The 23,646-nt window shown below is 43.1% G+C and overlaps 1 non-coding gene across 1 annotated transcript; it reads right to left on the bottom strand.

The window, feature by feature from the left end:
• Positions 1-11,842: 11,842 nt before the first annotated feature.
• LOC117196789 (U6 spliceosomal RNA) lies at positions 11,843-11,949 on the bottom strand. Its single transcript, XR_004477156.1, has one exon. It is a non-coding gene; the product is annotated as a U6 spliceosomal RNA (small nuclear RNA).
• Positions 11,950-23,646: the final 11,697 nt, after the last annotated feature.

Below are 23,646 nucleotides of genomic sequence, written 5' to 3'. Positions count from 1 at the left end.
GCAGAGTACAGATGTTCAAGTACTATATACAGCAACTCCCAAACCCTGAACTTCCAAAGAATTTCAGCCACCCTCTTGAGTACGGCTGCTTCTGCTGCCTTGGTGCGAAGCAGAGGCCGCACTCCTTCCCTCTGGGATGATCTAGTGCAATCCCCTAAATCAAAAATGCAGTTTTCTTCTAAGAATAGAGGTTAGGGAGAGGGAAGAGGGGAAGAAGGGATGGTGAGACGGGTAGGGTGCTCAGGCCTTGCCTGAGAGGGGAATGGGAAAAGGAAGCACTTTATTGTTTCCTCGTAAGTACCCAGAAACAAAAGTTCAAGAAAAAAGTTAGCGTTCCCCCTAAACACTCTCTAAAAGGCAAACCAAGGAATCTAACACGTCGTATAATGTCCATCCTCAACCATTTATCTTTTACAAATGTGGAGACTGTCTCTCATCTCTATCCGTCAGAGATAGCCAGATGTTTGAAAACTATTATCTTATAAGGTTTTGGGGGCCTGAAGCAAATGTGATTGCTGCTGACCTAGGCTGATTCCTCAGATATCCCGAGTTGGCATGCAGATCAGGCTCTTAGAGTCCTGGCTAGCAAAATCAGGATAAGGAACACATGATGATGACTTCCGGCTCAGGACTCAGTTTACTGCATCACGCTATATAAAATCTCATGTTCTTCAAGTGCCTTCTTGTTGATATTTTGGGCTAAATGTCACAGCAAGAATAATCATCCTCAATACATTTGTTATAATTCTTATTGTGTGAGTGTGTGTGTGTATACACATATATATACAAGTGCAGTGATTAGAGTTATGATTAAGGCATTAATATGTTGAAGATGTAATACATAACATTTGAGAGTCTGTTTCCCTGTGCTGTTTGGGAGACTCCCTGTAGACTCCTAAATGGGCTGGAACAAGTTACCTGAACCATGGCCATTCACAGAGACTCAAGGATGTCAATCCACATTCCCAGGTAACTACATTGTAAACCAGACTTGTTGCTTGGATGGGAAACCAGGACTGAGTGGAAGGTCTATAAGGAAAAAGGGTTGTTTTGTTTGAGTGGTTGGAGTTTGACCTTGACTATAGAAAGATAATTGGGTGAACCAGTTCCCATGAGCCAAGGAACCAAGGTGGTTCGGGGAGGCCACGTAGTAGAGGCAAGGAGGAGCGAACCTCAAGAGGGAGGAGGGAATCAAGACCTTTTTTAAAGAGTAGTATCATAAGAGAATGAAAAGGACATAAGGTGGAGAGGCAAGTCCCCAAATTCAGGTTCTGCCTCTACCACACTGTAGTTTTGTGGCCTTGGACCCTTCACTTACTCTCTTTGGGCCTTAGTTTCCGCATTTATAAAAAGAAAGTTAAAGAGTTTGGTGACTAAATATGTCTGGATTTCAAATTCTAAAACTGTCTGTTAGGACATAAGGGTTCCTTATTTATGTTTTCTTGTTTGTTTTATAACGCTGTTGGTAAAGTCATCAGCTGATCTGAGACATTATAAATGGAAACAAAGGAAATTTATTTCGTCTCTGCTTCAACTAGAGGCAGTGGTCAGGCACAGTAGAAGAACCTGAAGGAGGGGGCAAGAATCAGAGACTGCTCAACATTCATTCCTTCTAGAAGATTTTTCTCTCATTCTTTCGACGATTTTATGTTACTTAAGCACATGGTGACTTTGCTAAAGGAAGCTATAAAAGTCCTGATATCCCAAGATGTAAGCAAACCCCACAGAAATCTTGTAATTTTCCTTACTTATGAACAATAAGGTAGGTCCTCTAAATGATTATACTGAGCATAAATATGGAAAGCTCTTGGAGCTGGCAGTGGATTGTTTGACCAGCCTCTCCAACCTTCAAGGAGCCACTTCTGTCTCCTGGGAACTGCTCCCCATGCATCCCGCCCATACCTCCCCATACCCATCCACCCATCCACCCATCCACCTAGCCTGCCCAGGGTGGACTGGTGTGTCCGTGTAACGTGGTCACCTTCTGGCTGCCTTCTCTTTGCTGGAACTCTGTTGATTTTGAGACTAAAAAAGCATCATGGGAATCACTTTGGAGTAATTTTTGCTTTGGAACTCTGAATTTTCGTGGGTTAATGAGGAGGAATAGATTCGGGACTGAGCAGGGCAGAGCTAAAGACTTTCAAGGATTTTGCTGATCAACCAACTGGCAATGTCTGGTGGGTCGTTGAACATACAGACCCACAGCTCCCCAAGGAAGGGCAGACACAGGGTGGGGGGCGTCGGGGGAGAGGCTCTCTTTGAAGATGTAGGAACAGCTGTAGTCACCCAACGAGAGTGGAAGAGGCCAAGAACAGACCCTTATGCAAAAAAAAGAGGAAAAAAAGGCAACCAAAAGAGATGTTGAAAGATGGTTAGGGCTGTGGGCCAGGCATGTGTCACTGTCCTTTGCTCTCGGAGGAGAGAGCCAGGGGCTCATTCACGTGTCCTCTGTTCTACAAATCACCCGTTTTCGATATTTTGTGCCTAGGATGTCAGCATTCCCAGAATATATTAGTGTTCCAGCTTGTCTAGCAGTCTGTCCACATGCACCATTCATTCCTAAGTAGGAGAGAGAAAATATCTGGCCTTGCTGTGTCTGCCACATTTCCCATCCCTTCCATTCTGTTCAGATTGATGAAGGTACCCATGAGACCTTTTGGAGGGGATCCAAGAGGCTGGACAGCAGTGTCACAGCCCTGGTGACTTGCTCTAGGCCAAAGAAGATAGGTAAGTGTGTTAGAGTTCATCTTCTGGCCTCTTGATGTCTTCTTCCTTTTTTTTGGTGGTGGTGGGGGGAATGGGCTCTGTAACTTTCCTTTTACAGGGGACCAAGAAAGGAAGGGCTTCTGGATCTTGTGGGCAAGCGAGAATGCCCAAGATTCAGATAAGACCTAGAGTTCTAGATTCTTCCCTTGGGCTTCTCCCTAAGTCTTACCAAATTCTCACCAGTAATGAGATGGAGTTGGATGCTTTTGCTCTAGTAGAGCCTAGTAGCTTCCTCCCGTGTCCATGATACCAGACAGAGAAATATTTGTTTGGTTGAGTGAATGTTTTTATATTTCATTTTATCTGTTTCAGAAAATAAATGGACATAGTTTCAGTTTGAACTACATTCCTAGGCTTTATTTATGTATTTAAAACCTAAGTTTGGGGCTTCCCTGGTGGCGCAGTGGTTAAGAATCCGCCTGCCAACGCAGGAGATACGTGTTCGAGCCCTGGTCTGGGAAGATCCCACATGCCGTGGAGCAACTAAGCCCGTGTGCCACAACTACTGAGCCTGAGTGCTACAACTACTGAGCCCACGTGCCACAGCTGCTGAAGCCTGTGTGCCTAGAGCCCATGCTCTGCAACAAGAGAAGCCACCGCAGTGAGAAGCACACGCACCGCAACGAAGAGTAGCTCCTGATCGCCACAACTAGAGAAAGCCTGCACGCAGACAAAATAAATAAATTAAACAGACAAAAAACAAACAAACAAACAAAACCCTAAGTTTAGTTTTGCCATTGAGAGGGAAAAAAAAAAAAGAAATACTTGGGCTCAGTTCAAAATTCACAAAACGTGCAGCTTTTTGGTACGCAGTATGGTTCAAATCCCTGGCTATTTCTTCTCAGATGTCTCCTTCAGAGAGAAGTGGGGTAACATCTTCCCCTTTACTAGAAAGGCCTATGAAAAATTGGTTATTATTTATGATTCCTCCTCTGTTTCTCTCTGGATAAACATGAATATTCCTAAGTTTACTGAAGTCTGGGTAGATCTTCTTCTCCTTGTCACGTCCTTCCTGTTTTATCTGTGATCTGACACAACTCTTGTGGTCATACGGGGGAGTTCTTTTTCAGGCAAAGTGTTGCTGTTTCTTTTTCTGCTTGAGTGTTCAGGACGGAACCTCTGTAGTAATTCCCGAGGTTCTTGCCCTCGACAGAAGAACAGTGACGAGGTTAATGAGGTGTCGGAAGATGACAAAACCAGCTCCAGAGTTATGCTTTCCAACTTTTAAATTAGGGACCTGATGAATGGCTTGCTTGTAAAGTATTCTTTCACTGGGTGACACCCCTGCCCAGCGGGGAGAGGTGAGGGAGAACATGAGATCAAGCAGGCCAGTGCCTCTCTGTCCGCTTTCTCCCATCTGCCCAGCTCCCACCCAGAGCCTGTAGCTGTCTGTAGCCTCCATAAATAATGCCCCAGGGGCTTCCAGTGTAGCATGAATTGCCACAGAAACATGAGCTAGCTGGGAGCTAACTCTTCCCGTTTTTCTCCTGCAGACCATTGGTTTGGATCCAAAGTTTCCCACAGCTTTTTGGTGTGTTTGTTAGATGGAGCATTAGATGTGGGCTCTTGTGGGACTGGATCCTTACAGGCACTCATAGTCCTGAAACCAGAAGGTTTGGGATGGGGGGACTGTCCTTGTTAAACAATCTAGGAAGCTCCACTGCGAGAACACAAATTTGCCAGGTGTGGACCTCAGAGGAAGCACTCTGAGCGTTCCCCTCATTGTGTCGTGGTAGATGTGTGCTCTGATACTCTGCAGGACCCTGTGGACGGTAGCACTTGGACACAGCCACATTTCTTTTACCGAGTGAATCAGGTTTTGTCCAGGAAAGGTATCAAGGCTAGGAAGACAAACAGTGTGATTATATGTGGATGGATGAGGTGCAGGGAAAATAACTCCTTCTAGGAATAGCAATATGGACCCTTCATTATAATTTTACAAAGCATGTTTTCCAGACTCTGATCTTTGGGTATTTTAAGAGGTAGAGAAATCCATGGGAAACACAGGGAGGTGCAAGAGAGGAGGCGGTGATCAGAGGTTACAAAGAGCAGTGATAGCAATGAGTGCTATTTCTCCTTTTACCCCACTGTTTTTTTAAACTTCACTTTAAAAAACTTTTGATGAGTAGTTCTGAATTTTCTTTTTTTTTTTTTTTGGCTGTGTTGGGTCTTCGTTTCTGTGCGAGGGCTTTCTCTAGTTGCAGCAAGCAGGGGTCACTCTTCATCGCGGTGCGCGGGCCTCTTACTATCGCAGCCTCTCTTGTTGCGGAGCACAGGCTCCAGACGCGCAGGCTCAGTAGTTGTGGCTCACAGGCCTAGTTGCTCCGCGGCATGTGGGATCTTCCCAGACCAGGGCTCGAACCCGTGTCCCCTACATTGGCAGGCAGATTCTCAACCACTGTGCCACCAGGGAAGCCCTGAATTTTAACATCTGCTTAGATTCATATGACTACCACCGCAATCAGGTACAGAACTGCTTCATCACCCCCCAAACGAACCACTGTGCTATCTCTTTCTTTTTTTTTTTTTTTTTTTGGCGGTACGTGGGCCTCTCACTGTTGTGGCCTCTCCTGTTGCGGAGCACAGGCTCCGGACGCACAGGCTCAGCGGCCATGGCTCACGGGCCCAGCCGCTCCGCAGCATGTGGGATCTTCCCGGACCGGGCCACGAACCCACATCTCCTGCATCAGCAGGCGGACTCTCAACCACTGCGCCACCAGGGAAGCTCTGTGCTATCTCTTTATGAGCACACACTTCCCTTCATCCCCAACCCTTGGCAACCACTGGTCTGTCCTCCATCCCTCGAGTTTTTCTTTTTGAGAATGTAATTAAATGGAATCTTACAGTGTGTCACCTTTGGAAACTGGCTACTTTCACTCAGCATAATGCCCTTGGGATTAATCCCAGTTGTTGTGTGTATCGATAGTTTGTTCAATTTTATTACAGTTTATGGATGTACCACAGTTTGTTGATCCAGGCACCTGCTGAAGGACATTTGGGTTGTTATCAGTGACTTGATTCTCTCATTTTAAAAAATTGTGCTAAAAAAATATACATATAACACAAAACTTGCCACTTTAACCATTTTTAAGTGCATAGTTTTATGATATTAATTACATTCACAGTGTTGTGCAACCATCACTACTATTTGTTTCCAAAACGTTTTCATCACTCCACACAGAAATTCTGTAACCATTAAGCAGTAACTCTCCATTCCCTCCAGCCCCTACTAACCTGTTGCCTACTTTCTGTCTCTGTAAATTTGCCTATTCTAGATATCACAAATAAGTAGAATCATACAATATTTGTCCCTTTGTGTCTGGCTTATTTCATTTAGTACAATGTTTTCAAGATTCATCTCTGTTGCGGCATGTATCAGCACTTCGTTCCTTTTTATGGCTGAATAGTGTTTCCTTGTATGTACCACATTTTGTTTATCCGTTCATCTGTTGATGGACATTTGGGTGGCTTCCCCCTTTTGGCAGTTGTGAATAGTGCAGTTGTGAACATGGGTGTACAAGTGTCTGTTTGAGTCCTTGCTTTTAATTCGTTGGCCACTCCCATATTTTAGTTTAAATTGGCAACTGGCGCCATGGGGGGGGGGCTTATATGTGAGTATTCTGTTTTCTAAGAATCTGGTGTTTGATCTAAGTCTAGTCACTGTTCTTTGTACTTAGTGTTCTTAAAGGATTTGAGGAATTCCACCAATTTTTTGTTCATTAGCTGCCTCAGGATTCTCGGAGGAGGGGGAAGGCAGTCACAATTTGGATACAGGGAAAGTGGGATCCAGGTGATGGGCTGGAGCCCACCACTGGAGTCAGCTTCTGTGCGCAACTTTCTCAGGCCATGGTATAATGGCTTGCTTGGGTCAAAGTGGTCTTTGTTAAGTATTTCATGTGATCTACTTTATGTGGTCTTTGCTACATTTCACCGTTTGCCATGCCAGTGGGAGAGCACTTAAAGATAGAGGCAGAAAGTGCCAAGTGAGAAATAAGTTTCTCAGAAGAATCTGCTTTTATTTGTAAGATATGTCTCGACCTACCTAGACTCAGGTAACTCAGCTAATTCCTTATCCGTTTAGAATAATTGGCATAGGGCCAACCTAAACTATTAAGTATGGGGAATAGATTTTGATTACCTTCCAGGATGTACCTTTGGGACAAAGAGCTTGATAGACTTCCCTTAATTAAGAGATAGCTATAATTTAAGTCACTGCATTTGTATACGATAGGAGCTAAAGTCATTTTTTAAAAATGGTTGTATTTTTAAGTAGTGAAAAGTTTCTCCTCCAATGTTGCTAGTTTGCTTATTAAATTTCCCTTGATAAACATGGTAGAGATGGTTCAGCCCAGCCTTTCTTATCGTAAATTGCCATCCCATAAAGACTAAAATGATAAGATTTTGTTCTGTACGGTTGGGCTTGCCCTCTTGGTAGACTGAGTTGGTGGTGGTTTGTATGTTTTTTGTTTGTTTTTTGTTTTTAACGTGTAAGCATTCTTTGCCCCTAAAGGATGACAAACCCTCCCTTTTCCGGTCTCCTGCTACAGCCTGTCACCAGGTCTAGGATTCTCACCCCTGGAGGGACTCCTTTGGCTTAAATCTCTTCATGTCCAGGAAGCTGTTAAATCTTAGAGTGGTGATGGTGGTAGTGTGTGTGTGTCTTTCCGTTTCTGGGAGGATCTTTAAAAAGGGCTGTAAACCTATTTTGGATCACCTGGATGATTACCCTGTGACTCAGTCTGGCCATATTTTTTCAGTTCCCAGGTTTGCATGGGAGTTTAAACCCACAGTGGGACCAAAGGAAGGCCATTGACATCCTGTCACAGGGTAGACTGAAGAGAAAACAGGGTGTGTGAACTGAGTACTCAGGTGGCTCCCACTAACAGAGGCTTTCCAATCTCAAAAGCTGGTATAGCTGGTACCTTTTTCATTACAGGCAAAGATGCAGCAAAGAGCCAACTTTGTAAGTCCTACGTTCATTAGGATTTTTGCCCTTGGATGGAATTTTTTTGGTTTTGTATTTTAGGGTACCACATTTAATTGATTACCCTTTCAGAATAATGGAATAGAAGATATAATGGGTTTATTGTCAAAAAGAACAAATTACCACCACAACAATAATAATTTATAAACCCCTTTTTGTGGGCTAAGTACTTTGCTCGTGTTGTTGCCTTTAATCCTCACAACATCCCTCTGAGTAGGTACTCATCATCTTCATTTTACAGGGGAGGGGGTGGGGCTTAAAGAGATTAAGTCACTTGCCCCTATCAAACGGTGGGAGTTCAGCCCAGGCAGCCTGACTCCAGACCCATCACACTGAACCTCCTTTGGTAAAAGAGAAGACACACAGCTATATCTTTCTGCCATTAAACACAATTTCAGTTCTTTAATCTCAGCAAAATCGTATCTATCACACTTATGTCTGTATTTTGGATTTTATTGGCATTGAAATTTTAAAAAATTGCTTTAAAAATAAATCACATATGCTTATTTATAATTTTGGTTTAATAGTCGTGTAAGAACTATAAGCATAAGAGTTTATACCCAGTTTTATATATTTGTGTGTATTTAATTTTATAATAAAAATGGCTTAAGTCAACACAGGCAGTCCACAGTATTAAATCATTAACACCCTCAGTGCGTTAACACTGTTTACTTTAAATAAAATCCCTTAATAGCCTAAGAGACTGGACATATTTTGATGGACTGGGAGTGAAGAGGTAACAAGAAAGCTCACAGCAGAAGGTGCTGTTGAGAAATGACTCTAGCTGGTTACGAAGTATCAGCAGGGAGTGGGTTATTTATTTTTTCACAGCATTTAGAAGACCAGATTCTACTCTTTCTTGGCCACTATTGTGCTGAAGAGTCTGCTGCCAGTATAAATGCCACTTTATAGGTAATCACTCTTTCCTCTAGCTGTTTTTGAGATATTCTCTATGGCATTCTCCATAATCACAACTGTGGTTCTAGACGTGGTTATAGTTTTATTTATACTGCATAGGACTTCTTAGGTGTCCTAAACCTTAGGATTCATGTCTTTCATCAAAACTGGAAAATTCTCAGTGGAAGTTGCTCCAAATACCATCAGTCCCCAGTTCCACTCATCTCTCATACCACAGCTCTTCCTTTCATTCTATTTTCCTTGTCTCTTGACCTCTCATTGATCTCACGGTGTTCTGGTTAATTTCTTCAGAATTATTTTTCTGTTTACCCATATTCTCTCTTTAGATGTGTCCATAACATTTAAGCCATCTTGTAAGGATTTTTTTAGTGGACAGGAGAGGTATATTTCATCATTTACATTTTTGAACTTTATTGAGATACAGTGTATGTACAGTAAAGCACATCTGTTTAAATTGTACAATTAGATGAGTGTTGGTAAAGGTATGCACACATGGAACTACCACCACAGTCAAAACACAGAACATTTCCATCACCCCTAAGAGTTTCCTTGTGCCCATTTGGGAAGTTTTCAACAATTATTTCTTCATATATTTTTCTCTGGCTCTTTGTCTTTCTCCTCATCCTTTGGAATTCCAGTTTCATATGTAATGAACATTTGGACATTGTACCCTCAGATCTCTGGGATTCTCCTTAATTTTCCCCAGTCTTTATTCTTTCTGTTGTTTGGGCACTTCTGTTTTTCTGTCTTCAAGTTCTCCGATTCTTTGTTCTGCCACCCCCAAATGTGGTTGAGCTCATCTAGTAAACTTGTAAAATTTCAGTTTTTTACTTTTCACCTCTAGAATTTCCATTTGTTTTGTTTTGCTTTAGTTTCCCTTTCTCTATTGAGAATTCCTAGCTGTTCATTTGATATTATACCCCAATTTCCTTTAATTCTTTGAACATATTTATGGTAACTGCTTGTCTGTGTTTACTAAACGCAACATCTGGAACCTTTCAGAGTCAGTTTCTATTGGCTGCCCTTTCCCATGAGTATAGAGCGCACTTTTTTTTTTTTGCAGTACGCCGGCCTGTCACTGTTGTGGCCTCTTCTGTTGCGGAGCACAGGCTCTGGACGCTCAGGCTCAGCGGCCATGGCTCACGGGCCTAGCCGCTCTGCGGCATGTGGGATCTTCCCGGACCGGGGCACAAACCCGTGTCCCCTGCATCAGCAGGCGGACTCACAACCACCGCACCACCAGGGAAGCCCTAAGAGCACACTTTAATATTTCTTTGCATGTGTAGTAACTTCTGGTTGAAAATTGGGCCTTGTAGATAGTACATTATGGCAACTATAGATTCTGTTGTATTCATCTTATATATATTATCAGATATATATATAGCTAGATAGATAGATAGATATAGAGATATAATTGGTTCTAGTAGGCAATTAACTTGTCTGGACTCCACCTGCAAACTTTGTCTCCCTTCTGATATGCAGCAGCTAATATCTGTATTCATATGGCTTTCCATTGCTACTTTTTTTCCTGGTCCTTTGTGATTTTTCCTGTTTCTCTATGATTTGCTGGTTAGTCAAGGATTTCAACAGAGATGGAAGTCATTCTTTTTTGATTTTCTTCTAGGGGTTCCCTTCTGCCTAATTTCTAGCTATTTGGATGGTTCGGGGCTCTGTCCCTTATATTTCAAGCTTGTAAGATCCAACTTTCTGGCACCTGACTTGTACATGGTTGGAAAGTTTACTCAGTTTAAAAAAAAAAAAAAAAAGGCAGCAGACTCACAGATAGGGCTGCACATAGCTCTGTTATTCAGGAGCAGATTTGTCTCTGGCTCCGGCCCACTTTTTCACCAGGCCGCGTAGGGCCTCCTCCTACACATGCGTAGTTTAGCTCTTGGCCAGGGATTTGGGCAGAGTTTATACTCAGAGTTGTATACTCCTTCTGTGGTTTCTTTGTGCTGCCAGTATTTTTCCTGTAGACTTCTAGCTACATTTTCAGCCTTGGACTCTGATCTCTGGCACCTTAGCTGGTAAGGCTGTGGTTTTCCACTGCTATTTTTCTTTTTACAGCTATAGCTGTAAGAGTTGGGCATTACCTCAGGCCAGGAAGACATAAACTCTCAATTCTTATGCTTTACTGTGACAATTTTTTGAGAGTAAACTCTCATTCTTCTTCCTCTTTCAGACTCTCTCCAGGGTTGCTCTTTTAAAAGACTTCTTTCAAATCATGTCTTTATCATTATTATCTGTGTGAGTGTTTCACAATCACTTCAGTCGTCTGGAAGTAGTCCACCCATTTGGTTGTTAATTTCAATATCTCTATTTTTCATTTGAATTTCTATTTTATTCCTTTCTGAATTAAATCTGACTAGGGCCCATGATAGTCTTCTTTTTTTAAAAATTAGTTAATTAATATTTATTTTTGGCTGTGTTGGGTCTTCGTTGCTGCACGTGGGCTTTCTCTAGTTGTGGTGAGCAGGGGCTACTTTTTGTTGCGGTGCACGGACTTCTCATTGCGGTGCCTTCTCATTGTGGAGCACGGGCTCTAGGTGCACGGGCTCAGTAGTTGTGGCATGCGGGCTTCAGTAGTTGTGGCATGCGGACTCAGTAGTTGTGGCTCGCAGGCTCTAGAGCACAGGCTCAGTAGTTGTGGCGCACGGGCTTAGTTGCTCCACAGCATGTGGGATCTTCCTGGACCAGGGCTCGAACCCGCGTCCCCTGCATTGGCAGGCAGATTCCTAACCATTGCGCCACCAGGGAAGTCCGATAGTCTTTTAGTTTCTCACATTATAAGTCCCTTTTGAAAAATGTTTTTAACTATGCTTATTTTATGGTCTATATCCAATTAATATCTAGTATTTCCAGCATGTGAATTTCTTGGGTGTTCAGCCGTGCTGCTGAACAAGTTATTGTGTCTGCTGTCTCTGTCTCATTCAACTTTTTTTAAAATTAATTTTTATTGGAGTATAGTTACTTTACAATGTTGTGTTAGTTTCTGCTGTGCAGCAAAGTGAATCAGTTATACGTATACCTATATTCCCTCTTTTTTAGATTTCCTTCCCATTTAGGTCACCGTAGAACATTGAGTAGAGTTCCCTGTGCTACACCATAGGTTCTCATTAGTTATCTATTTTATACATAGTAGCATATATATGTCAATCCCAATCTCCCAATTCAAAAAATGTGGAACGCTTCATGAATTTGTGTATCATCCTTGCGCAGGGGCCATGCGAATCTTCTCTGTATCATTCCACTTTTAGTATACGTACTGCCGAAGTGAGCACTCTCATTCAGCTTTTTATAAGTAGTTTTTGGATTATGAACCAGTGATTGGGAGCGCATTAAACATGGAAAAATAGTACATCCTGATTTGGGGGCTTGAATCTGCAGAGAGGTTTTTGTTTGCTTTTCCTGGCATCCAGATAATATCATGGACCATCGTCTTATTTTAATTTCTAAGGCCAGGGGCTCTTAGGCCAGGCATGTAGTATAAATTTGTAGCCCAAATCTACTTGAGCACAGGCTCATGATTATAAATTCTTAGAGGGAAACTCTTCTTTCTCATAATCCAGAGCTGAGGACACCCATATCCGTAGGCCAATGGATAGACTTCTTTTCCTTGGTCCATCCCTTCACTGACAGTATAGCTCTCGAAACTCCTGGTGAGCAGTAGTCTTGATAATAGTTCTTGCCTCCCTCCTGCTCACGAGTCTCCTGTGTACCCCACTTCTCTACAGAAGCTTTTAAAACTTCATCTACTTGATTACCAGAGGCATCAGATGAATCCCCAACAGTGCCAATTCCTACCTACTGCCCTGATTTTTCATTTTCTTATTTGATTTGACTTTCTATTCTGGGAAGTTTTGAACAGAAAAGTAAAAAGAATATAATAAAGACCCACACACTCATCACATGTATTTAGTAGTTAACATTTTGCCGTATTTGCTTTATCTATGTGCGTGTGTTTGCTGAACCATTGTAAAGTAAATTATACACATCATGACATTTTACCTCTAGATACTTCAGCGTGCATCTCCAAACATTAGGTTTTTCTTTACAAAATCGTATTACTATTTTCATGCTTAACAAATTGTATTAATTAGGGGTCTCCAGAGAGAGAGAACTGTAAGAGGTGGGGGCGGGGTGGGGGGGAGTGTGTGTGTGTGTGTGTGTGTGTGTGTGTGTGTGTGTGTGTGTGTGTGAGAGAGAGAGAGAGAGAGAGAGAAAGAACTGAGTAAATGGGAAGGAGAAAATTAAGAAGTTTTACCAGAAAATTCCTTAGCTCAAAAGGTCATGCATTTCTAGATTCAAAGGGTCCAGTGCACACCCAACACAATGAATAAAAAGATCTGCACCAAGGCACATTATTATAACCTTTCAAACACTGGAGGTGTTTGAAAGAGGATATTGAAAACTTCCAGAGAGGAGAAGAGCTGATATTCAATTGATCAGGAATCAGAACGGCATCACACTTCTTCACATAAGCACTGTAAGCTTGGGGGACAGAAGAGCGATGCCTTCATGTTTCTGAGTGAGAATAATTTCCAGCTAAGACTTTCATACTCAGCTAGACTGTCAACCCAAGTGTAAGGTTAGCATGAAGACATGTTCAGGCACAAAGTTCTTGTAAAATAACTTTTCACGTGACCAGTTGTAAAAAAGCTACTGGAGGAAATATTTGAAACTGGGGGACTAAATAAAAAAGAAGACTGCGTGAGATCCTGGAGCAGCAGAGCTAAAACAGGAGAGAGGCACAAGAAATCCCAGGAAAATAGTGGAGGAAATCACAGGGAGATTGTCCCACAGGAGGCCCTGAGGGCAGCCTCACAGATTGGAGGGCTCCAGGAGGGACATCTCAGTGAAAATTGAACTGCTAAATAATGTGGTTGACTGTATTGAGAGGCTTATTAGAGCTTTTGTCAGAAATGTGGGGGCTGAATTAGTGACGAGAAAGTTGAAAATGAAGGAAATGAAAAACATACTTGTATAAGAAAAGACATGCAATCATCTGTGTGGCTTATCTGTCACTAATGGTTACATAGTTTTAGGAATGTAAGCATTGAATCTTGTACTGACCAGTAATGTCATGTGAATATACAGGGAGGATGGGAAGGTCACTGGGATGGACTGGAGGCTATAATATAGCTGGCTGGGGGCTAGGGTAAAAAGCTAAATCCTTATCTTCCGTAGAATGAAACCAATAGATACTATAGATACTATTTAATATTGAAGAAAAATCAAGAAATGAAATATCAACATGTTGTTTAGAAAAACAAAGGTAAGTATCAGGAGAGATGTTTCGAAGGAATGAAAGTGGCTGCCTCTGGGAAGCAGGAACCAGGAGTACGATAGGAAGGGGGACAACTGTTTTTTGTTAAAAACCTGTAGTACCATATGACTTTTAAAACAATATACCTACGTTAGTTTTATTTTTTAAAATATTGTTTAAATACAAAAATAAAAAGTTTATTAATTTCAGAATTTTAAATACTCTTTGTAACTAATTAACTGTGACACATTTCATGATGCATTGTAACATTGGTAAAGGTCTAAGTCATCGTCACTTTCTTCAAGGGCAGGGTGTTCCAAATCTTTACTTCGCATTGTCCAATGGAGTGGCCAGTAGCCATGCATGGCTATTTAAATTAAAATTAGTTCAAATTAAATAAAATTCAAGCTTCAATTCTTCAGTTGCACTGATCGTATTTCCAAGTGCCCAGTAGCCACATATGGCTAGTGGCTACCATATTGGACAGCACTGTCCTAAACCACTCTCAGATTCATCCCTTCGTCCAAGCTCATTGCCATTCTCTCTGAGGCAGTATACAGTGGTGATTGAAGGTGTGGGCTTTGGAGTCAGACTGCATCAGCCCAAGCATGGGCTTCATCCCTTACTAGCTGTTTGACTTTGAACATATCACATAACCTTTTGGTGCTTCAGTTTCCCCATCTATGAGATGGGGATACTAATAGCATCATCATGTTCTAGGGATTGTACGAAAGACTGTAATAGAATGCCTTTAAATGAAGTGCTTCGCACCACGCCCGGCCCATAGTACGCACTCACAAGGTTACCTGCTGTAGCTAGTACCATCATCATCATCACCATCACGCCCTGCTGCATATCTCTTCAGCCACTTCTGAGCTCGTGTGCAGTCCTGGTGGACAGTCCCCATACAGACTGACAGCTTCTTATTTCAAGGGCCTGCCTCCCTCTTTTTCTCTGCCCAAGGACTTCCTTGGGTGTTACACGACTTTGCTCAGTTGGGAGGCAGAGAAGCCCAGAAATGCCGGGACTACGCGTCCAGTGGAAGCTCACAACCAGAGAAGGATGGCATCAATGGATAAGTACCCACGTTCCTTGTTGGGGCAATTCTGAGGTGTCTTCTCCACTATCTCTAAGAGGCTCCCAGGGGAACTGAGCCCGCCCCCTCCCCCCCACCCCAGTCCACAGCAGTGACCTGATTGGTGATGCACCTTCGTTGGTCCTTCTGCCATCCCTGTCTTACTTTCCCTCCCTCACTTGTGCTTCTTGGGGTCTGCTCCCAACCTGTACCCATGTCATGGTCTCAGGATCTGTTTTGGTGGAACCCTCACTAAGGCAGTCATCACCACCACCATCATCATCGTCATCAGTTCATCTTCTCATTATCTTAAGGCCAAGCTCCTACAGTAGCTTCCTGGCTTGTTTTCCCATCTTCTCTTCCATACTCCAACCAGACCTATCTCAGTTTAATATAAATGTGGAGTTATGACTTACCTGCTTAAAGTCTCCATTGCTTCCTTCTTGCCCAAAGGCAGAGACTGAACGTAGTCCTGCAATAAAGAACTTGTACAAATTCCCCAGAGCCTACCTTACTAGCCTCACCTCTTGCTAGTTATGCTGCATACCATCCTTTAAACACACCATTCTCCTTTGCACTTCTAGGTCCTGACACACGCTGTCTCCTCTGATTGGAGTAATAATAATTGCAGTGAATGGTTATTGACTACCTACCCTGTACCAAGCAGAGTTCTGTGCGGTCTGCACGGATTAGTTCATTTAATCATTAACTTTATGAAGAAGGTTTTAATATTCTCCCTGTATTAGGGATGGAGAAACCCAGGCTTAGGGAAGTCATATACTTAATAGCAGAGTTGGGTAATTCCAAGCTGATGCCCTATATTTGGCAGGAAAGTGACATCGCACACATGTAGGTAACAGAAGAAACCAACTTTACTCACCCAGGAGGGAGAGATGGGGGAATAAAGAGAGAAAGAGAGAGAAAAAAAGGAGAAAGATAAATAGCGTGGGTGATCTGCCTGCCAGTCTACTCCATGCATATGTGCTTCCAGGGGAGAGAGGGCAAGGCAGGACTCTGCTGTTACCCACGTTTTCTGGGCCCCTCGTACTGGGAGCGCTTTGCTGGCTCAGCGTGGTTACGGTGTTTACTTATTTACAACGTTCATGTGACATAGCTGCCCAAACACATGCCAGAGACTTCCTGGGAGATGGCGCATCCACCTCCCTGCAGGTTTTCAGGGCTGCCTTTGACTGTGTGTAACTCACCTGTTACAAGCTAACTCTCCAGTGCCTGATCCAGGAACGGGGTGAGACCCCGTGGTCCTGCTTCCTTTTCCCACTTTCCCACCCGGCAGACACCTGCTCATCTCTTCCGACGCAGGTCACACACCACCTCTGGGAGGCTTTCCCCACCTCCCTTGGAAAGAACCTTTCGTCCCATCTGGGCTCCTGCAGCACCCTGTGCACGTTTGTTTCCGCGCTCTCCCCTGTTGCCTTCTAATGATGTGTTCATATATCATGTTCCCCAGCTGGGGAGCGGACTCCTCATTAGAGCCCTTTTCTCCCTTCTTTCTCCAGTATCTGCTACAATCCCTTCTCTGTAGCAGCAGGAACTTTTCTTCTTTGTTTGGTTGTCAGGAAGGCAGGTCTCTGTGCCGTCTAGAAAAAGGAGTAAGATAAATTCTGAATGGCTGTTTTAATCAGTCATGTTCTTACAGAATCTGGAGACAGAAAGTAATCTATTATATCTATATTCTCTTTCTGTCTCTTTCGTTTCTTTGTTCTTTCTGTGGGGTTGCTATTTGATCATAGGTCTTTTAGAAGCCGGTTACTGCAAGGATAATGTGGTCCGTCAAGTTTTCCTCATTAGATCTGTGTAAACATTTTTTAAAAATCTATTTTCATACCCAGATTAAGACGTCTCCATCAGGCCGCCAAATCTCCCCCCCAAACCCTGAAACTGGCACCAAGCCTGAAGAGTTTCCAAGTTATCCTTCTGTTTTTCTATCTTGTGAAGGATGTGGTTTTTGGTTGTGTGATTCTTTTTAAGCTGCTTCATTTGTTTTTGGACTGATTAATAGCATAGCTACCCAAACTTGGACATAAACGTTAAATTCAGAATCTCTGGAAGCAGCAGCACGAAGACACCAATTAGTTCATGTTTTCCATATGAATGGAACTCAGACACACAATCCCTGCTTTCTTGTTTTCTCTCTCACCCTTGACTATGCTGGCAAACCTTGCTTTCCTTTTGGATATAAGGGGATTTGTTGGGAACAAAAAACCTTTTCCTGTACTTCACCTGCTGGATGGAATGAATAAAAGCCTCAGGGGAAGATCTAAATATTTAACAAATATAACCTCAACCCCCAAAGTTTTAAGTCTGGAATACATTTTACAGTCCAGATTTGAACCCAGGCCAGAAACATGCATGCTGATACTGATTATTTGTGTTCTTTGGCAGAGGGTCTAGAGAAGTGATATAAATTCAGTTGTGTGGGGAAGGCAAGGGGGAGAGAGAATGATCGTGTAGATATATTTAGCTTCCACTTGGTTACCTACACGTTCTGGAGAGTGGAGTCTGCCTACCTTCCCTCTTCCATCGCTGACCTCTGCCTTGCTGGCTGGCTCAGTGCACCCCATGCTTTCCACTCTTGAGCCTCCCTGGCATTGTGCTCCCTCCTGCCACAGGGCCTTAGCACATGCTGGTGCCTCTATCTGGAATGTTCTTCACAGCACACACTCCACCTCTTGACCTAGTCAACTCTTACTCTTCTTGCAGATATCAGCTCACTTCCTCAGGGAAGCCCGCGAAGTTAAATTCCCCCCATTATATATTCTGAGGGCACTGAATACTTCTCCTTTGTAAACACCTGTCACACGTGCAATTTTACATTCCCCTGTATGAGCCTTTGTGTGAATAGTTTCCTAGGGTGTGGCATATGTATATGGGAAAGATGATATGCAGGTGTTCATTTTTTTCTTTTAAAGTTCTATGTTTAATAAATACTAAAAAAAAATCTATGTAGTAGGAGCTTATCCCTTTGTGAATATTTCTGCTTGCAGTAGGCCTAAAGCAGATAAAACTGGGAATCCACCTTTCATAAGCCATGTGAATAAGAAGTACCGTGATCAGGCAATGGGCATATAGGCAAACATTTTGGAAGCAGTATGCAAATGACTGAAATTTGGGAAATAGTATGTTCATATGTTTCCCGTCACTAGAACGTAAGCTCCAAAAGAGAGCCTCTTTGTGCGCTGTTGTACCCACCAGGCCTGGTGCATATTTGGGCCGTCATAAATATTTATTGAAAGGCTGGACAAGTGATTGAATGAACAGTTTAATGACTCAACAGGTGCCCCTCCCAGTGACATCAGGCCAGCCGCAGGTCAGATGAGTAGAAAGAAGGCCGAGATTTCTCTTGAGGGTCATCCACATGGATGCACGCAGTAGAGACAGGTTGGAACTTTGTAGACTTAGAACATTCAGCTTTGGATACCCAAAGACTGTGTAGGGTCACGGGGCTGTGGGGGACCTTTGCAGTTACCCTGCTCAGAGCAGTGCCTCGAGCATCCTGGAGAAGTGTTATCCCAGGCAAGCTTCTCTGATAGCAGACTCCGTGATGAAGGTTAGCATGCCAGAAGTTTATTAGGGATCTTAGGATCAACACCTGTAGGAAGGAAGGAGGCAGGACAGGGCAGAAGGAGAAGTTGAGGCAGTCTCAGTGTAGAGGCCTCAGCTGACTTTATGAGAAGGTCTGAAGCTGGATTGATCCTTCAGGGCTGCCCGAAGTTGGCCGGGCAGTTATGTCCATACGCAGGCCACCTCAGAGGGGCGTGCTCTTGGGCAAGGCAGCTCTCCTCACCAAGGCCATCTACCTGCAGGTAATACTGTCAGCAGCTGGGAGGGTCATTTCTGAAGGGAGACCTGGATGATGCCTCACAGAGTCGACCACAGGTGCCCATCCAGGCTTCGAGGCGGGAGTGGCAGATGTCAATCACTGTCTGTGGATGTGCTTCAACCATGGTTGGAATGGCTGTAGTTGTTAGAAATGTTTTCTGCTTTGTACTGAACCAAAAATCGCTTCCTCGTCAAGTTCCAAATACCTGTATTCATTTTGGCTATGACCAAGAAAAACAAAATGAGCCTTGAACGATCTGAAGAGAGCCACAATATCTCATTTTAAATCTTCCCTTGACTGAACTCACCTCATTTCTTCCACTGTTTTTTTGGCATATGCTTTTCTGGCCCCTTACTCTTCGTCTTTTAGCCTCCACGTAACATGTTTTTAAATTTGCGAAACTTAATATGCAGCATCTGAAATGAGACGCAGTAGCCCAGATGTGGCCTAACCAGCTCAGACTACAGTAGGACAATTCCGTAACGTAATCTGCGCTTTACAGAAGTAAGCTTGGAGGCAGTTAAGATTCTTGTGTCTTTTTCAAATGAATTGCTGTGAAGCAACCTCTCTTCAAATGTAAGTTCATGAAAGCAATCACTGGGAACCTAAATGGAGACTCTAAAAGATCATTTTAAGCCCTATCATATTACATAGTGTGTATAATCATATTTTAATAAAAATAATAGCACATGTTTATTTAGTCCTTATCATATGCCAGATATTGTGTTAAAAATTCTTGCATGTCTCCATCTCATTGGAACCTCCCAACAAGCCTGTGAGGTTGGTACTGTGTGTATCCTCATTTTACAGAGGAGGAAACAGAGGACAGAGGGTTAAGTAGCCTGCCCCAAGTTACCAAATCAGTAGATGGAAGAGCCAGGACTCCAACTCAGCCAGTCTGACCCCAGAGTTACCTTCTTCTGTATGTGGGTAGTACTTTGGTTTGGGTGATTTAAATGAGTGACTGACTTAACAATATCTAAAGGAAGTACCTTGAACATACAGAGAAGCTTAGAGGGCTTTAGAAAGATGGCATTTTTTAAAGGGACAAAGCTGAAAAAACTTGATGCTTTCACGTAGGGACTTTCTTCACTGCTGTCAGAAGCTTTTTAAGGGTGAGGACCGCATTTGTTCATCTTCTAATTGTGCCCAGCATGGTATTTAAATCATGTTTTGATACTGGAGCTGGACCATGTAATCATTTCTCCTTTGCCAGCAACCAACTTAAGGTTTGTCAGTAGAGGGCGCTGGAGGGCCACTGCGAGAGGAAGGGGCTTTTCCCTGTGGTTCTTGCTCTTTTCTTCTTGCTCCTGTGGCCCAGTGGCCACTGTGCAGCTTCCTGCTGGAGACCTAGTGGTACACGACCTCCAGTGAGTGTCACTGGCACCCCAGCCAGTTGCTTCCGGAGTTTCACCAGTGTTCCAGTGGGAAGCTCCCTGAAGCACCGTAGTGAGATACTCCATCCCCTGTGGGCCATAGCCCATGAAGTCTGAATCTCATTCTCCAGAGAAGGGCCCCTCGCAAATTTGTTCCTTCCTTGAATACTTTCCTCAGCCTTGGGGATAGTAACTGCTCCCTACATCTGCTGTTCCACTTATCTTCAGAGCTCGCTTTACCCCTTTGTAGTCAATCCCTTTTTACTAGTTAAAAATTCTTTCCATTAACATTTTCCTGTTTAAATTATTGCCATGGTTTCTGTCTCCTGATCAGACCCTGACTAACCCAGTGCTAGACGCTCAATAGGCGGTGGGTGAATTAGTGGGGAACTGAGGAAAGATGCTTCATTTTCAATTCATTGCTGCTGTTCATCTTGCGGACTGGACTGGATGGACTAGGCTTCTGCCGTATTGGACTCTCCCCAGATGTTTAAGTTGCTTGGGAGTTACATATTTTCAAGCAATCTGTAAAACCGTCTCTCTTCTTCATTCCAGTTAAATATTATGTGACATGTTCCAGTAGCACCAAGGATAAAGAACCCAGCTTCTCTCTCATTTGTCCCCTCTGCACAACCACCCTGGATTGGGTTTTTATCCTGTATTTAATCAGAAATAATCTGGCCAGTTCTAAAACAAACACCATTTCCCAGGTCAGATTCAGGGATCCTAACGCAGGTGCTCCTATTTTGAGAATGCCATAGATGTTACCGTTCATTTCTATAGGAATTGATGGAACTCTGAATGCAGTTGACATTCCCAGACTATGAGCAGTCCTGCTTCTACAATTTACACAAAACATGTTAATACGGAATAACATTCCTATAACGTATTTTGGAGAAAATGTTTGGGGCTGAGGCAAATCAGTAAAATAATCTGGCATCTTGCTCTTATGTATTGCTAGGTCACACAGAAAATTTTTCTCCTGAGGCAGGAAAACATACGAAAATCACAATGACATGTGTTTCTGTGATGATCTGCACAAGTTGCCTGCCTACAGCTACATCCCAGAAGCTGCAGCCAAGTGCACCAGATCCTGACACTGAACACAGTTCCAAAGAGGGAATGCCCAACCCTTCATTAAGGCTGATAGAAAAGCACATCGGGGACATGGTGAGGTTTTGCTTGTTTATATAATAAAATAGACACCAATGTTTAGCTGCTGAGTGTCTAAATTTAACCTGTGTGACAGTGGGAAGCCAAGAAGGAAGGAAGCAACTTGGGAAGTACACCCTCCCCACATCACAGACATTCTCAGACCCCTCAGAAGACCCCAAAACACCAAAACAAGGTCCTACAATATATGCGTTTTTTAAAGCAAATCCACTCTCTGGCTTCAGGCTGTGTGTGACCTGGTTTCTCTCTTTAATTTTATAGCTGTTGGTGGAAAGCTAACAGTGTAGTATGTCATGGTCAATATGTCAACCGCAAAGTGGGTACCATGTTACAGAAAGATCCCAAGACTCACTTAGTACATTTCCCTTGTAACCTGAGAGGTATTAGATGAATCCTGGGGATCTGGAGCGTCCGATGTCAGATCCCCACGTCTCAGGTGCTAAGTTGTCTGCCTAGATTTTAGAGTAGATTTTATGTATGGTGGCAAAGAGAGTCTCTCTGGGGGTGAAGAGCAGGTTTAGGGAGCCAAGTAGGAAGGAGGGGCGGTGTGCCGCTTTTTATGAGCTATCATTTCAACTTTTAACGCTTGTCAAACAAATCCTTAGTAATTTTGAAATGGAAAGCATACACGTCCCACTGCCTACCTGGGCTTCTTACTTTGCACTACTGCTCCTGAAAAGCATTTTTTTAATTTGTGAAAGTCGAGTTAAGGGCGCATCTTTGTTTAGTGTGTCACTTTTACCATGCTTATTGATATGCTAACAACCCCAAAGCGATTAAGGATTTGGGATTCCCCTCCCCCCTTTGCCACAGGGCAGGCAGGACGTCACTCAGAGAACTATGAAAGGTGACTTCGTTTATATTTTTCTCTTTGCAGTCCAGTTCCCCCGTAAGAGGCCAATTCTCAGTCACCCTAACCCCTCAAACATTTAGGGCACAGGGTTACACTTTTTGGTTGGTTCAGCAAAGATGGGAATTTTTGAATCTCTGAATAAGATATAATCTGGTAGCAATGATGTTTCTCTTGTGACTGAGTCATGAATGGTATACTCTTTTTTTTTTTTTTTTTTTTTTTAGGTAGATAAGAGCGTCATTTCCAAAAAGTGATGGAGGCTGGGGAGGATGCTCAGAGGCCCTGGGTTTCTAGTCTTTTCCTGGCTCAGTCCACTTTTCATGTATTGTTTAGAAATGGTTACGAAGTAGGAATTGTTGGGGCTAGAGAGAGGAATGAAGTGAAGACTGTGGGAGTTAAGGAGGGAATGACCTCAAGCCCCAAAGTGATGAGAATTCCGTAGCAGGGGAGAGGGTCAAGGTCTCCGGGGCTCTGAGAGCAGAAATCTGCTAAGACCAGCATCGGAGGCAGCAGTGGCTGCCTGTGGGGTCTGCATCATTGCATTCATAGTGCATTAGTAGCAAACCAGCTAAAAGAATTCACGATGCCCTCAAAACAGGTGGTTCGTGGGTAACAGGAAGTCCCCTTGTACTGTTTATTCAAGAACAAACCGTGCCTTTGAAAACACTAAAGTCATAATACAGGATCCTGGTAGGGTCTGGTCATCTTTGGGAAGAAGAATGGTTACATTAAGCCAGTGTTTTTCAAGCTGTGGTTGTGACTCTGAATGTCATGACCCCATTTAATTGATCTTTGACCAGCCTCTTTTAGGGGAGTGTAATAGAAAAATCTCAGAGCATTTCATATATATAATTTTGTGACATTTTTTGGTTTCAGTTGTGTGTATGTTAAAGGTAATATATGTGCTGGGTTGGAAAATGGGACAGAAAAAATGTAGTTCTTAGAGTTGCTCAAGCTCCAAAAAGTAGAAGAATACTGCCTTAGGCAACTTTAAAAAGAAAAGGAGGGATTGATGGTGATATGTAATTCGTTGAGTGAGCAAACACCGCCCAACTGTTTTTTATAGATGCATGTGTATATGTGAGCATGCATGCATATGTAAGTGTGTGCATATGTGTGCGAGTGTGCATGTGTGTGATCTGATTCTGCCACAGTGTCTAGGCAACAGTGTACTTCCTCCTAAGAATAAGAAGTCATAAGATTCAGGAGTTTATTTGAGGAGATGTTTTTCAATGTGATAATAATTTCAGAAAATCGGATGGGCAAACCTCTAGCCCCACATCAAGGTCCTGGAGATGCAAGAGATGCACCTCTTGCCATTGACTTAAAATTGTAAATAAGTCCTTAAAATTTTTTTCAGGTCACTGTGTTTTTGCCGAAGCGCAAGCTGGTCA

This window comes from Orcinus orca, chromosome 3 (assembly GCF_937001465.1).
Source record: "Orcinus orca chromosome 3, mOrcOrc1.1, whole genome shotgun sequence".
NCBI lineage: Eukaryota > Metazoa > Chordata > Mammalia > Artiodactyla > Delphinidae > Orcinus > Orcinus orca.
The sequence above is the reverse complement of the archived record's forward strand: the minus strand, read 5'-3'. Positions and strand labels throughout refer to the sequence as shown.